This window comes from Triticum aestivum, chromosome 3D (genome assembly GCF_018294505.1).
Source record: "Triticum aestivum cultivar Chinese Spring chromosome 3D, IWGSC CS RefSeq v2.1, whole genome shotgun sequence".
NCBI lineage: Eukaryota > Viridiplantae > Streptophyta > Magnoliopsida > Poales > Poaceae > Triticum > Triticum aestivum.
The window spans coordinates 161,562,740-161,575,699 of NC_057802.1; positions in this window are offsets into that span (position 1 = coordinate 161,562,740).

The window sequence follows — 12,960 nt, forward strand, 5'->3', positions numbered from 1 at the left end:
GTCGATCGATGGGGGGGAATAGTTAAAGTCGACCTAGGTATATGTTGGGAGATCGATCGGTATACATGCATGTGTGTGTTAGAAGCAAATGAGGCACGGGGAGAAGGATAGAGAGAGAGGGATGCATCTAGGAGGTGGTGCGAGAGTCATACTATATCGAGGGGGGAGAAGTGTGCGAGTACGAGATCGATGAAAAGAGTGGTGGGAGTGAGGCATGGACGGTGATAAGAGAAGAGGGGAAGCTTGTGTTTTGTGCTAGGCACACCTGGCTAGAGAGGCATATCGATCGATGTGTGCCGTAAAGAAGGAGCTGGGGGGCCTACACACACCGTGGGTGAACGACCTAAAGTGAAAAGACGAATTTGCGCGATGGAGCTAGAGAATGCTGAGGGAGGGTTAGAGGGATGCGGGCGTCTGCATGCACGAGAGAAAGTTAGCGCTAGCTAGCTACAAAGATAAGAGGATTGTGTGGGTGTAAAAGACGAATAGAGATCATACTTCATTATAAAAAGCGAATTCGGATATTTGAAGAATTTATCATAGTGTTTTAAACCGACGCATGTGTGAATATATATAACGGTGATACACATGGTGTGGTTATGAACATGTTATACTACATATAATATATTTTATCTCTACTCTTATAAAAAAACGGAGTTGTTGATGATGGTGCCATCCTGCAATATAGGCCGTCCGATTTATATCTGACGGATAGGAAGGAAACTATGGCAATTTTGAAAAAAGATACCCACACCCCTCTCCATATTTGCAAATTAGGCCTCCCCTTGATCATGTTGATGTTCTGTGGAACGCATGGGCATCTTGCTAGTACTACGTATAACATATAGAACATTGATCATAATTTGGGCTAATGTGTGGCTTTTGCAGCTCAGGTCTAAATACTTGTCATAATGTAGGGGGCGGGGCACTATACTATGTGTGATAAACACGGTGTACACGTATGGAACATGGTTTAGATTATGAATATATAGTTAGTACATCAAATGTACTATTATTTGGAATCAACATCAAGTGTATTCAAAAAATAGAATTCGAGTTCATGTAGTACACATAGTTCATATCTATCTCTATAGTAATCATGTGGTGTGTTATTAAGGTAATACACGAATGATGGTTGAAGTTGGCAACAATCATGATTGTAGATTTGTTATTGAAATAGAGAAACGAATTCAAATTCAGTTCGAATTGCAGCGGTAGTATAGACATTTGGAATGCACTAAAATGTTGGTATGAGTAGGTTACATGCATTATACAGCAAGCGAAAAAATTTAATTGGACATAACATGGATTCATACTACCGAATAGCATTTAATTGCACTAAATTGTTGGTATGAGTAGCTTTAAATAGCATTTTTATAGTAAAACGGGGCAAGACTCTCTCTTTGTGTGGTGTGAATAGTTTTATTTTTTTCGTTTTCTTTTTGGTTGAGGGAAGTGCGAATTGATTTGGTACGTACAAGTACAATATTACACGTTAGGCTTGTCCCTAAAATTCAACCCGCGCCTTGTTATATCCCGAAAATTCAGATATCGTGCTCCCAAAACTGGCGCCTTCACAACCCGCGCCTTGCTATCCCGAAATTACAACGCGCGCGAAAACTCCCTCCAGCTGCCAAATCCCGACACGCGAAATCCCCCTTCTAACCCTGAGCCGAAAGGGCCGCTAGTTCAAATCGGTGCGGGGTACTTTTGTAACACACCCTACATTTTGGACAAGCGCGTCCCTAAGTCATGGTTCACCCCCTCCCATCGCCTCCTTTTTGCCATTCGAAATCCCAGGCCGCCATAACCTCTCCGCTCCAGCCGCGAAACCCCACCCTCCTCCGTCCGCCACCTCACCGCTGCCCAGCCGGAGCCTCTTCCCCGACGACGTCGTCCACCGCAACAGCTCGACGTCCCTCGTCCACCTCCCCGGATGAGGATCCGTCGTCCATCTCGTCGTCCCGCCGGTTCAGCCGCCCCGTCCTCCACCTCCAAGGAGCTGCTCCGACGATCGCCTCGTCTATCGCGGCTGCTCCATCCCCACAGCGCCGCCTTAACTGCTCCACCGGAACCGCAGCATCCTCACCGACTCCTCGGACGAAGCCGAGGCCTACTCGGCGCCACCAAAGAGGTTGTACACTCATCGCATCGCACCTTCTCCTTAGCTCGACCTCCCGGCGCCGACGGTGCTCCATCCCGCACCCCCATGGAGCGGCTACCTTGAAGCCGCGCCGCGGGCGACATCTCCACGGCGGCTCTCCCCTAGTGCGAGGCCCCTTCGGCGGCGGCCGTCCATACCAGCCGGATCTGCTGCTGCTGCTCCGGCTCTCGCATCGCTCGCTCGCCCGTGCTGCTGCTCGGCTCTCGCTCGCTCGCTGCTGCTGCTCTCCCCCTCGCTCGTGCTGCTGCTCTGCTCCGATTTAGCTACACTTCAGTCGACTGAATCAACTTTTGGGTCAGTCGATTTTCAGGGGTGGGGGGGCTCGCTGGAGTTAAGGAAGAACCACCCGCAGCGGGGACGGGGGCTCGCCGGAGAGGTACCCCACTATCTATCTTAGGGTTCAGGGTGGGGGCGGGGGGCCTATAGGGCTGGCCGGGGCGGCGGCGGACCGGCGGTGGGGAGTTGTTTCGGGGCGGCGAGGCGGCGCTGGGGCCGGCGGTTCGGCCGGTGGTGGCTGGCGGCTCAGGGGGGTGCAGGTTGAAGATGAACTGCAGGCCCTCCCTAAACTACATGTCAAGTGCCTCTCTGCTACCATTGCGTTCAGTTTCGACAGTAACATTCAGATTCCAAATTAATGTTCAAACTTGAGTTCTAAATTAGTTATGGGGCACATATCGAGGAAGCAATGAATAGTATCTCTGTCTAATATCTGGTTCACCTAGGGTATGCCTATGTTGTTCATCTTGGGTGGGAAACAAATAGTAAAGCAATCATCATCTGTCTTTTTATTAAATTAAAGCAATCATCAGCCTGCTATCATTATTTTTGGATCCATCCACTGGTTGTTACCATCACTCTAAATTTCTGCATGCTCTCCTTACATAATCTCACCATATTTTTTCGTATGCATGTCAGATATTGTACACAGTCATGCTGAACATGTAGAGAAAAAGAGAAGAGTTTTGCGCGGCAATACAATGTCATGCAGACATCGCTCCATGGTGGGTTCAATGGCAAACCCTCCCCACCCCTCTCCAGATTGTAATCCAGAGGAAGCTATCTGTTCTGAGGCGGATTCAGACGCCGCTGACCACTCCTATTTACCCCCCAAGGTGTTTGCTCTACCTTGGCATGATGATGTTAGTCATATCATGCATATGTTGCCTTGCAGTGCCTACTTTTGAAATCATATATGTCATCTGCTTAGTTTAGACATGTTCTGTAATGCCACCTGTTTAGTTTCTATATCATATATGGGAATTGTGCAGTCTCATGTCTTTTAGCCAGCCATAATATACGTGAAATGTGCAATGCCATCCTGTTTAACCAGGCATCATATATTTGAATGATATCTTGCCCATCCTTTTCTTCATTACATTTCCATTTGTCGACAATGTTTGTACATTAAACTACTCTTCCTGTGAATCAGCCATTTGGGTGGGAGATTGAAAAATCTGGAGTGAAAACAAGGCCTTCTGAGCAGACAGTGCTACCTGTCGAAGCAGATCTCTTGTTGGGTCCCGATAGCTCCTCAGAGATGGATTCAGAGACAGATGACCAGTCCTATTCCCCCACCGAGGTGTATGCTCTAACTTGGCACGGTTATACTGCTCATATCATGCATATGGTGTCTTGCATTGCATAGATTAGACATCATATACACAATATTCAACACCATGTTCTTAGTTCAGACATCATATCTAATGCCCTCTGTTTAGCATATAAATCACATATGTGAATTAAATGATGCGATCCTGATTACTTAGATAACATGTAGGTGAATTATGTCATGCGATCCTGTTTAGTTATTCATCATATCTTTGAATTATGTTATGCTATGCTATCCAGTTTAGATAGACATCATATATGTGAAATTATGTCATGCTATCCGTTTTAGTTAAACAATATACATGTCAACTATTTCATGCCCTCTTTTTTCCACACTATCTATTGCATCTGTCTCTCATACAATGTCTGTACATTCAACTATGTTTCCTGTTTATCAGCCATTTGAATTGGAGCGGGTGATGCCAGCATCTAGCGGACTAAAAACACGGTCTTCAAATAAAACAGTGCTACCTCTTGGTGGAGATAGCACCCCGGTTGTACATGCACGAGAACCAGCCCTACCACACATAACCCAAACTCTCGCAGATTGTACCCCTACTGCGATGGACAGAGAACCAGCTTCACCCAATCTAACCCCAACCCCAGCAGATAGTAACCCAGTTCCTGTTGACACAGCACCATCTCCACCACAGAGCTCCCAAACAAGAGCAGTTAGTAAGGCAGCTCCAGTGCCCAAAGGGCCAGTACTACCACGGCGAACCCCAACTCCACCAGTTAGTACGCCTATTCCTGTGGAGGAAGCACAACCAGCTAGTCGTAGTTTAGCATCTATCGCATTTGATGTTGTTAAATCGTATGTGCGTATCTTCCCATCTTGGAAATATTATACTGAAGATGAAGGAAAATGCCAGTTGCAGGTGTTTGTCCAGGAGTTATGTGTAAGTAATGTTATTCATGGCAATTACTTTGCTTTGTCCCATACATCCTACCTCCATGATGGTTATAATACAGCAAATTTTCCCATTTTTCTCTATAGAGAAGGACCGATTTGGAAACTCAGGATGAGGTAACCTGTGCTAATACCTCTGCTATCTTCAAGAATGCTTGGTGGCAGTATCGGAATTACCTGAAGAAAACGTACTTCACCGGCAAAGAAACTCATCAAATTCCCTTACGTTCTCCTGAGACACATTTACTGGACGATGACTGGGAACGCCTTGTTCTGTACTGGTCCCGAACCAAGAATGTGGTAAGGTCTATGAGCTCATTTTCTATTTTTAAGTACTATATTCTTGCGTCTTACTGTACTCTGTTCATGTAGAACAAGTGCCTAAACCTGAAGAACAACTGTTCTAATTTAAGATTCCATTGCTATCATAGTTCAAAAAAGCGCTAGGCGTTAATTGTGCGTTTTGCCACCGCCTTGCGCTTTACTGACCAAAGCGCATGCTTATGCGCAGTTATGCACAGATTAAGCGTAGTTATGCGCAATGCGTTTCGCCAACGCCTAGAGCCTAGGCGCGCTTACGCGCTCGCTTAGGCGCGCCTTTTTTAACTATGATTGCTATCGTGCATACTGCTTTGCTCTTGTATCACTGTATTTACTCATACAAACTTATTTTTAAATTGAAGGATCCAATCGAAACTGCAATGGCACAGCAGGTATGTTCACGCATGTTTCTTTAACAGGCTTGCTCTTATCAATAGCTCTGTTGATTTCAATTTCAATTGTGTATACAGTTGACTTCTCATATCATGCACATTACTAGCATCACAACAGAGCCAATAGTGTTGTTGTACATGTAGACCCGTGGTACCCATCTGAAATCTTGTTGTGCCGTGTAGTTTCCCACGCTTTGTATTCTTTCACTGCTGCTTTGTCTTGAACTGATATGATTTGAACCGTGTCTCTATTTTGATTTGGCAAGACAATGCAGTGACCATAGGACATAGATATATGTTTGTTTGATGCTTTTATTATGTACTAGTACTTGGCAATAGAAGACTTGGTAGTTTAATCCTGTCCACCTTACTAATGAACTGGTTCACCGAAATGAGTTTCATATACTAGTACATGCTAAACTGTTATGTGTCTGCTTGTTTCTTCTTTTAGAATGCTGACAGAATATTGGGGAAGAGTGCCTTATTAAGCAATGGTAAAGGAAGTAATGCAGATAAGGTTCAGGATAGTGACACATCCTTGTTGGTCTCCAACAAAGCTGATAAAACAGCTAAGGAAGACTATCTCGAAGACAGTGAGACAACCCCAAAGTCCTGTCTTGGTTTAGTGTTGGAGTTACTGGCCACTACCGCTTGCACAAGCTATTCAAACTCACTGTCTGAATCAGTTCGGTTTCTTGAGTCTCAACTACAAGCTGAAAGACATCGATCAGCTGTGCTGCGACAAGAAGCGGAAGGACTGCGGAAGTCCCTGGAGCATTCAGATGCATACTTTCTGGTGCAACAGCAAGCGTTGGAGGATTTTAGCGCCAAACAGGACAAAGCTAATAAGCTTGCTAAGCTTATTGCCAGCATGGTGGATACCACGTTTCTTGAGCTCTTATGAAGTTGTTTCAGTTATGCTCTTGTTTTGCTGCCGCGTTTATTTGCACTGGTGGCCAATTTTGACGGCCAGTGTATGTAATATGCTGCTTTGTTCCCTATATTTGCACTGGTGGCGAACTTTGATGCCCAGTGGATGTAATATGTGTAATAGCGGTAATAGGCTAGCGTTAATTGCTTGCTTATTTATTTCCTTATTGTCTTGTTTAGTTGTTTGCTTGTAGTCACTGCAGTTCTTTTTCTGTGTTTTTCTAATAATCATGGCAACACACGGACTGTTGTAACCATGGGCCTCCTGCGGGCCGTATGATCCATGGGCCTTCTACGGGCCGTAGGATCCATTGGCCTTCTATACGGGCCGTAGGATCCATGGGCCTTCTACGGGCCGTACGATCCATGGGCCTTTTACGGGCCGTAGGATCCATGGGCCTTCTACGGGGCGTATCATCATTTCGCCAATCATGGGCCGTACTATTCGTGGACAATAACGGGCCGTTTATTGGCCGTATTTGATAACTCTATGAAAACAGCCCAACGGGTTTTTTTCGACATGAAAACGGCCCAACGTATTAACGGGCCGCAAACGGGCCGACTGTAACCACGGGCTGAATTTGGCCCACAAGCAGAAAATGACAGTAACGGGCCGTAAGTAACCGAATGCTGGAAATGAGCCCAAGATTAAATGGGCCCTGAGAAGGCCGAAAGATATCATGGGCTGGAAACGGCCCAACGGAATAATGGGCCGTTAATGGGTATAAAGTGATACACTGTTCATTACGGGCCAGTTTTACCACGGGCCGTTAAGGGGCCGAGGGTTACTAAGGGCCTCATATGGGCCGAAAGACGTCATGGGCCATACATGGGCCGGAAGTTAAAACGGGCTGGAATTATATTGGACGGCCCAGATGACGCTACTGGGCCTAATTCGGATAGGCCGTAAACGGGCCCTGGGATAGCGGGCTGTAAATGGGCTATATGCGAACAGGCCGTTAACAGGCTTGCCGTGGGCCGGCCCGCCACCTTTTGACCAAGTCAAACGGGCCGGCCTTTTCACACGAATGGGCCTCTGTTGGGCCGTGCCACGTGTCGACGTATCATAGGCGCTTTGGGTACAATGAGTGGATGACATCTGTCCCAACGGTGAGCCGACACGTGTTTCCTCCAGCCAATGATGATTTTACACGTGGAAAATCCCAATTGGTCAGGGCTGTTAACGGGTTATCGGATCCAAAACCGGACCCGATAGCTTAACGGCGTTCCGTTACGGTGGATGCCACGTGTCAGTGACCCTTGACGAAAGCACTTCTGTGACGCGCGATTTATCGTCATGGAAGTGGACACTTCCGTGATGATAATTTTGGTAATGTCATGGAACACTTCTACGACAGCACAAGTATGACTATCTTGATTCTGTCATAAATTTGTCATGGATGTACATGCATGACAAAAAACGCGACCTACTGTGACAAACATGTATCATCACGGAAGTGTATTTTTTGTAGTGTTACTATCAACGTCAGTCTCCTTCTTGAAGATCCATTTATTCTCTATGGCTTACCGATCGTCGAGCAAGTCCACCAAAGTCCACACTTTGTTCTCATACATGGATCCTATCTCAAATTTCATGGCCTCAAGCCATCTGTCGGAATCTGGTCTCATCGTTGCTTCTTCATAGTTCATAGGTTCATCATGGTCTAGTAACATGACTTCCAGGACAGGATTACCGTACCACTCTGGTACGGAACATGCTCTGTTCGACCTACGAGGTATAAAAGTAACTTGATCCAAAGTTTCATGATCATCATCATTAGCTTCCTCTCTTGTTGGTGTAGGCATCACGGGAACGTATTTCTTAGATGTGCTACTTTCCAAATTGTGAGAAGGTACAATTACCTCATCAAGTTCTACTTTCCTCCCACTCAATTCTTTCGAGAGAAACTCCTTCTATAGAAAGGACCCATTCTCAGCAACAAAGATATTGCCTTCGGATCTGTGGTAGAAGGTGTACCCAATTGTTTCCTTAGGGTATCCTTGAAGACGCACTTCTCCGATTTAGGTTCGAGCTTATCAGGCTGAAGCCTTTTGACATAAGCGTAGCATCCCCAAACTTTAAGAAACGATAGCTTAGGTTTCTAGTCAAACCACAGTTCATATGTGTAGGATCGAGAAGAGGTGTCTAGAGGGGGGGGATTAGACCCTCAACAAGGAAAATTAGCAGTTTTTAATTTCTTTAAGTTAAGGTGGAGTTTTAGCACAAGTTTAAACATTCAAAATACATTTCAAGCAAGCATGGCAAGAGTATATGAGCAGCGGAAAGTAAAGCATACAACTTGCAATAAAGTAAAGGGATGGGATTGGAGTGTGCAAACGCAATTGGAGACACGGAGATTTTTGGCGTGGTTCCGTTAGGTGGTGCTATCGTACATCCACGTTGATGGAGACTTCAACCCACGAAGGGTAATGGTTGCGCGAGTCCACAGAGGGCTCCACCCACGAAGGGTCCACGAAGAAGCAACCTTGTCTATCCCACCATGGCCATCGCCCACGAAGGACTTGCCTCACTTTGGTAGATCTTAACGAAGTAGGCGATCTCCTTGCCCGTACAAACTCCTTGGTTCAACTCCACAATCTTGATGGAGGCTCCCAAGTGACACCTAACCAATCTAGGAGACACCACTCTCCAAAAGGTAATAGATGGTGTGTTGATGATGAACTCCTTGCTCTTGTGCTTCAAATGATAGTCTCCCCAACACTGAACTCTCTCTCACAGATTTGGATATGGTGGAAAGATGATTTGAGTGGAAAGCAACTTGGGGAAGGCTAGGGATAAAGATTCTTGTGGTTGGATTGGAATATCTTGGTGGTTCTCTCTCAAAAAATGAATGCTTGTCGGAGTAATGGGCCACGGGTAGCCTGACCCGAGCCCTTGAGCATTTCAAGACATTGGGCCGACTGCGCCCCTCAAGCATCAAGGATGAAGCGCCGCCTTCTGGTGGCCGACTGGCTCATGCGGCCGGCTGCCAGAAGACGGCCAAGCACCAGAAGACGGCCCCAAGACGGGCCGACTCCTAGCAGGCGGCCTCCAGAGAGGCCGGCTCCTAGCAGGCGGCCCACGACGCCCTCAAAGTCTGCGCCCCAATCAAGAAGATAAGACATGATGTGGCTATAGTGTAGCCCATCGCTCCCATACCCAGGCACGGCGCGGCCACAGTGCCCCGTACAGACGGTGATCTCCGCACGGCGCGGCACTGTTGCCACTCCCTCCTCGACGTCACCCCTGTCAGGCGGAGCCCTACTCCCATGACGGCCTGTCGGTACGGCCCACAGGCGGCGGGCCCTACCAGGCAGCGAGAGCCCGGAGGGCGGCAGAACCTGACCAGTCGGACCCGAGGGAGGCCGGCCTCTAAGCAGGCGGTCCATTCCTCCCTCGGAGTCCGTGCACCATTAAACAGATGAGACACGGAGTGGCTACAGTGATCTCCCACCGGACGGCGGGACTGTAGCCACGCCTCCCCGACCAAGTGTGCATCATTAGCATTGTGGCTACAGTAACAAGCAGCCGGCAAGACCCGCGAGCGGCGGGAGCGGCCTGTCGGCCCCATCCCAGACCAGTCGGCGAGGCCCACTAGGCGGCGGGCCCCAGCAGCCGGCAAAGAAGACGGCGACCAGAGATGCTGACAGCCGGGCCGTGCACCCGGCCAGATTACCATTGTACCCCTGGGGGGGCAGGACTAGGGGTGTTATCTCCTCGGAGAGCCCCGAACCTGGGTAAAGTACGCCGGCGTTCGTGTCTACGCCTCATCCCGCTTCCGGGCACCGGCGACGTTCTACTCGCTCCCACCATGATAAGCCATCCCTTGGCATATGTCGCACCCAACCCTCGACATTTGGCACCCACCGTGGGGTGAGGTGCACCGTCGTCCAAAGACCTGTTCTTGACGGGAATCCTAGTCCTTCCCGGCGAGCGCAGCCAGCCCGGCACGCCAGATGGCGCCCGCGCCGACGCGCTGTACGGCACGGAGGTCGCCTGCGCGGTGAGCTGCCTCGCCGATCTTGTTGGCGAGATTCGCCTCTCCGACGAGCCCATATCTGATGCAGGCACAGATGGCCCCGAGAGCCGCCTCGTCAGCCTCCTCGGCCAGCTCCATGTCGTCAGCGAGCCTGCTGTGGACTTGGAGCAGGTTGGTTCCACCGACCCGATGCTTGTCGACTCCGACACGGCGTCGCTCGACGCGTTCCCCACCAACACGGTGGTCTACGACGAACCGCTTCCTCGCGCGGACAGCGGCGGAAGCACCATCACAGAGGTGCTTGACATTAGCCATGGTGAGCACTCGGGCGGGGACGGTGCTCGAGACCCGCTTGAGGCGGCGTTGCAAGACCTGTCTGCGCCCATCTCGGAGGACGCCGACGCCGAGACGCTGGAAGCACGCGACGTCCAGCTTGTCGAAAGTGCCAAGACGCTAGCCAGCATGAGACGCCTTTCGGAGGCTTACCAGCGCGAGATGGACCGCGCCGTTGGCAGCATGCCGGCTCCTGGCGGGCCTAGCCGCATCGGCACGGTCCGGCATCCCGGCGCGGCCATTGCCAGCATGTTTGGGGCAGATCGCCCTGTCTACGCCATGCCCGCGGAGAACATACGAGCTGCCCAGGCGGCAGCAGACGAGCTGGACAAGCTCAAGGGCGACGAGCGTCGCCACATGACGGAGCACATCCAGCGGCTCATTGACGCGGCTGCTGAGCAGCAAGAAGCCGGCTGCCGCACTAAAGCACCCAACCGGCGGAACGATGATCCGCCTCCTCGCCGAGAGCAAGGCGCAACATCCCGGACGCCGACTGGTGGCGTCCGTGATGGAAGAGACAAGGAGCCGACTGCCAGCCGCAGCCGGACTCACATCACCATCGTGCGCGACCAAGACGTCTGCCCAAGAGCAGTGGAACGACGGGACAACTGTCCACCTCCCGCTCCTTCCCGCAGGGAGAGGCGCGCTTCCCCGCCGCCTGTTGACCACCCGACACTCGGCGACCGCCTTGGACGCCGAGAAGGAGTCGGAGAGAACGATGCCCGCCACCGGATCGACCGCCTCAACCGGTCCCTGGCGCTAGAAGAAGAAGACGCATTGGGTCCGCCTTGTTTTGGCCCCCGCATCTGAAATGAGCCCTTCCCCAAAGGGTTCACGCTCCCAAGAGATACACCCAAGTACACCGGCTCCGTGAAGCCGGAAGACTGGCTGGTCGACTACTCCACAGCTGTCAGCATAGCAAACGGCAACAAGCGAGTTGCTGTGAAGTACGTTCCGCTCATGCTCCAGGGCACAACCCGGACATGGCTGAACAGCCTGAAGCCCCGCAGCATCAACAGCTGGGTTGATTTCACTGAAGCCTTCGTTCGCAACTTCACCAACATGTATAAGCGGCTGCCCAAGCCTCGCCAGCTCTCCTTGTGCGTCCAAGGCCCCAACGAATCAACTCGCGATTACCTCACGCGTTGGGCCGAGCTGCGCAACTCTTGCGAGGGCGTGCACGAGGTGCAGGCCATCGAGTACTTCACTGCCGGGTGCTGAGAAGGCACCCTCCTCAAGCACCGGCTTCTCTGCGACGAGCCGGCGACCCTCGACGAACTGCTGATCATAGCAGGCAAGTACGCCATGGCTGACTCCTCCATGAAGGCGGAGATTCAAGTTGACGCATCTGGCAAAGTGGCTCCTCAAGCTCCTCGGACTCCAGCTGGTGACACCAGTCGGCGTCAGCAATAGGATGACCACAAGTGCAAGGTGCCACAGCCGGCTTCCACAAGCCGGTAGGTGGCGACAGTTGAAGACCAGCAGCTGGAAGGGCAGCCGCCTCCCAAGCGTCAGAAGGGCGGCAAGCCCAACTGGCTGCCCGCCTTCTCATACGAGCAGACTCTCGATGGACCCTGCAAGTTTCACAGCGGCGCGAAGCCGTCCAACCACACCACTCGGAAGTGCCACTGGCTCACCAGGATCGCCAAGGGCGATGGACTCCTGCCTCCTCCGCCTGCCGGCCCGCTGTCTCCTCCCCAGCAGCCGGCGGTTCGGCCAGTCGGCGCAATACAAGATGAATATCCTGAAGAGCATGGAGCTTATGTCGTGTTCACCAGCATGGCCGACGATAAGCACAACAGATGGTAGCGGCAACAAGAAGTACATGCAGTAGCATCAGAGACCCAGAGTTCATGCATTGGTCTGAGAAGCCTATTAGTTGGAGCAGGGCTGACCACCCAGAGGTGATGCCCTCTCCTGGTTCTTATGCCCTAGTCTTGGATGCCACCTTCGCAACAGAGAGGCGGGCTGCTCGCTTCTCCCGAGTTCTGATAGATGGCGGCAGCATCATCAACATCCTATACCGTGACACTATGGAGAAGTTGGGAATCAAGCAAAAGCAGCTTCAGCCCAGTCGGACTGTATTCCATGGCATAGTCCCTGGCCTTTCTTGCTCACCAATCGGCAAGATCCAGATAGATGTCCTCTTCGGAGACAAAGATCACTTCTGCCGAGAGCCAGTTTGGTTTGAGGTGGTGGACCTTGAGAGCCCCTATCATGTACTACTTGGCCGGCCTGCTCTGGCCAAGTTCATGGCGGTCCACTATGCTTACCTCAAGATGAAGATGCGAAGCACCAAGGGAATCCTAACTATAGTCGGAG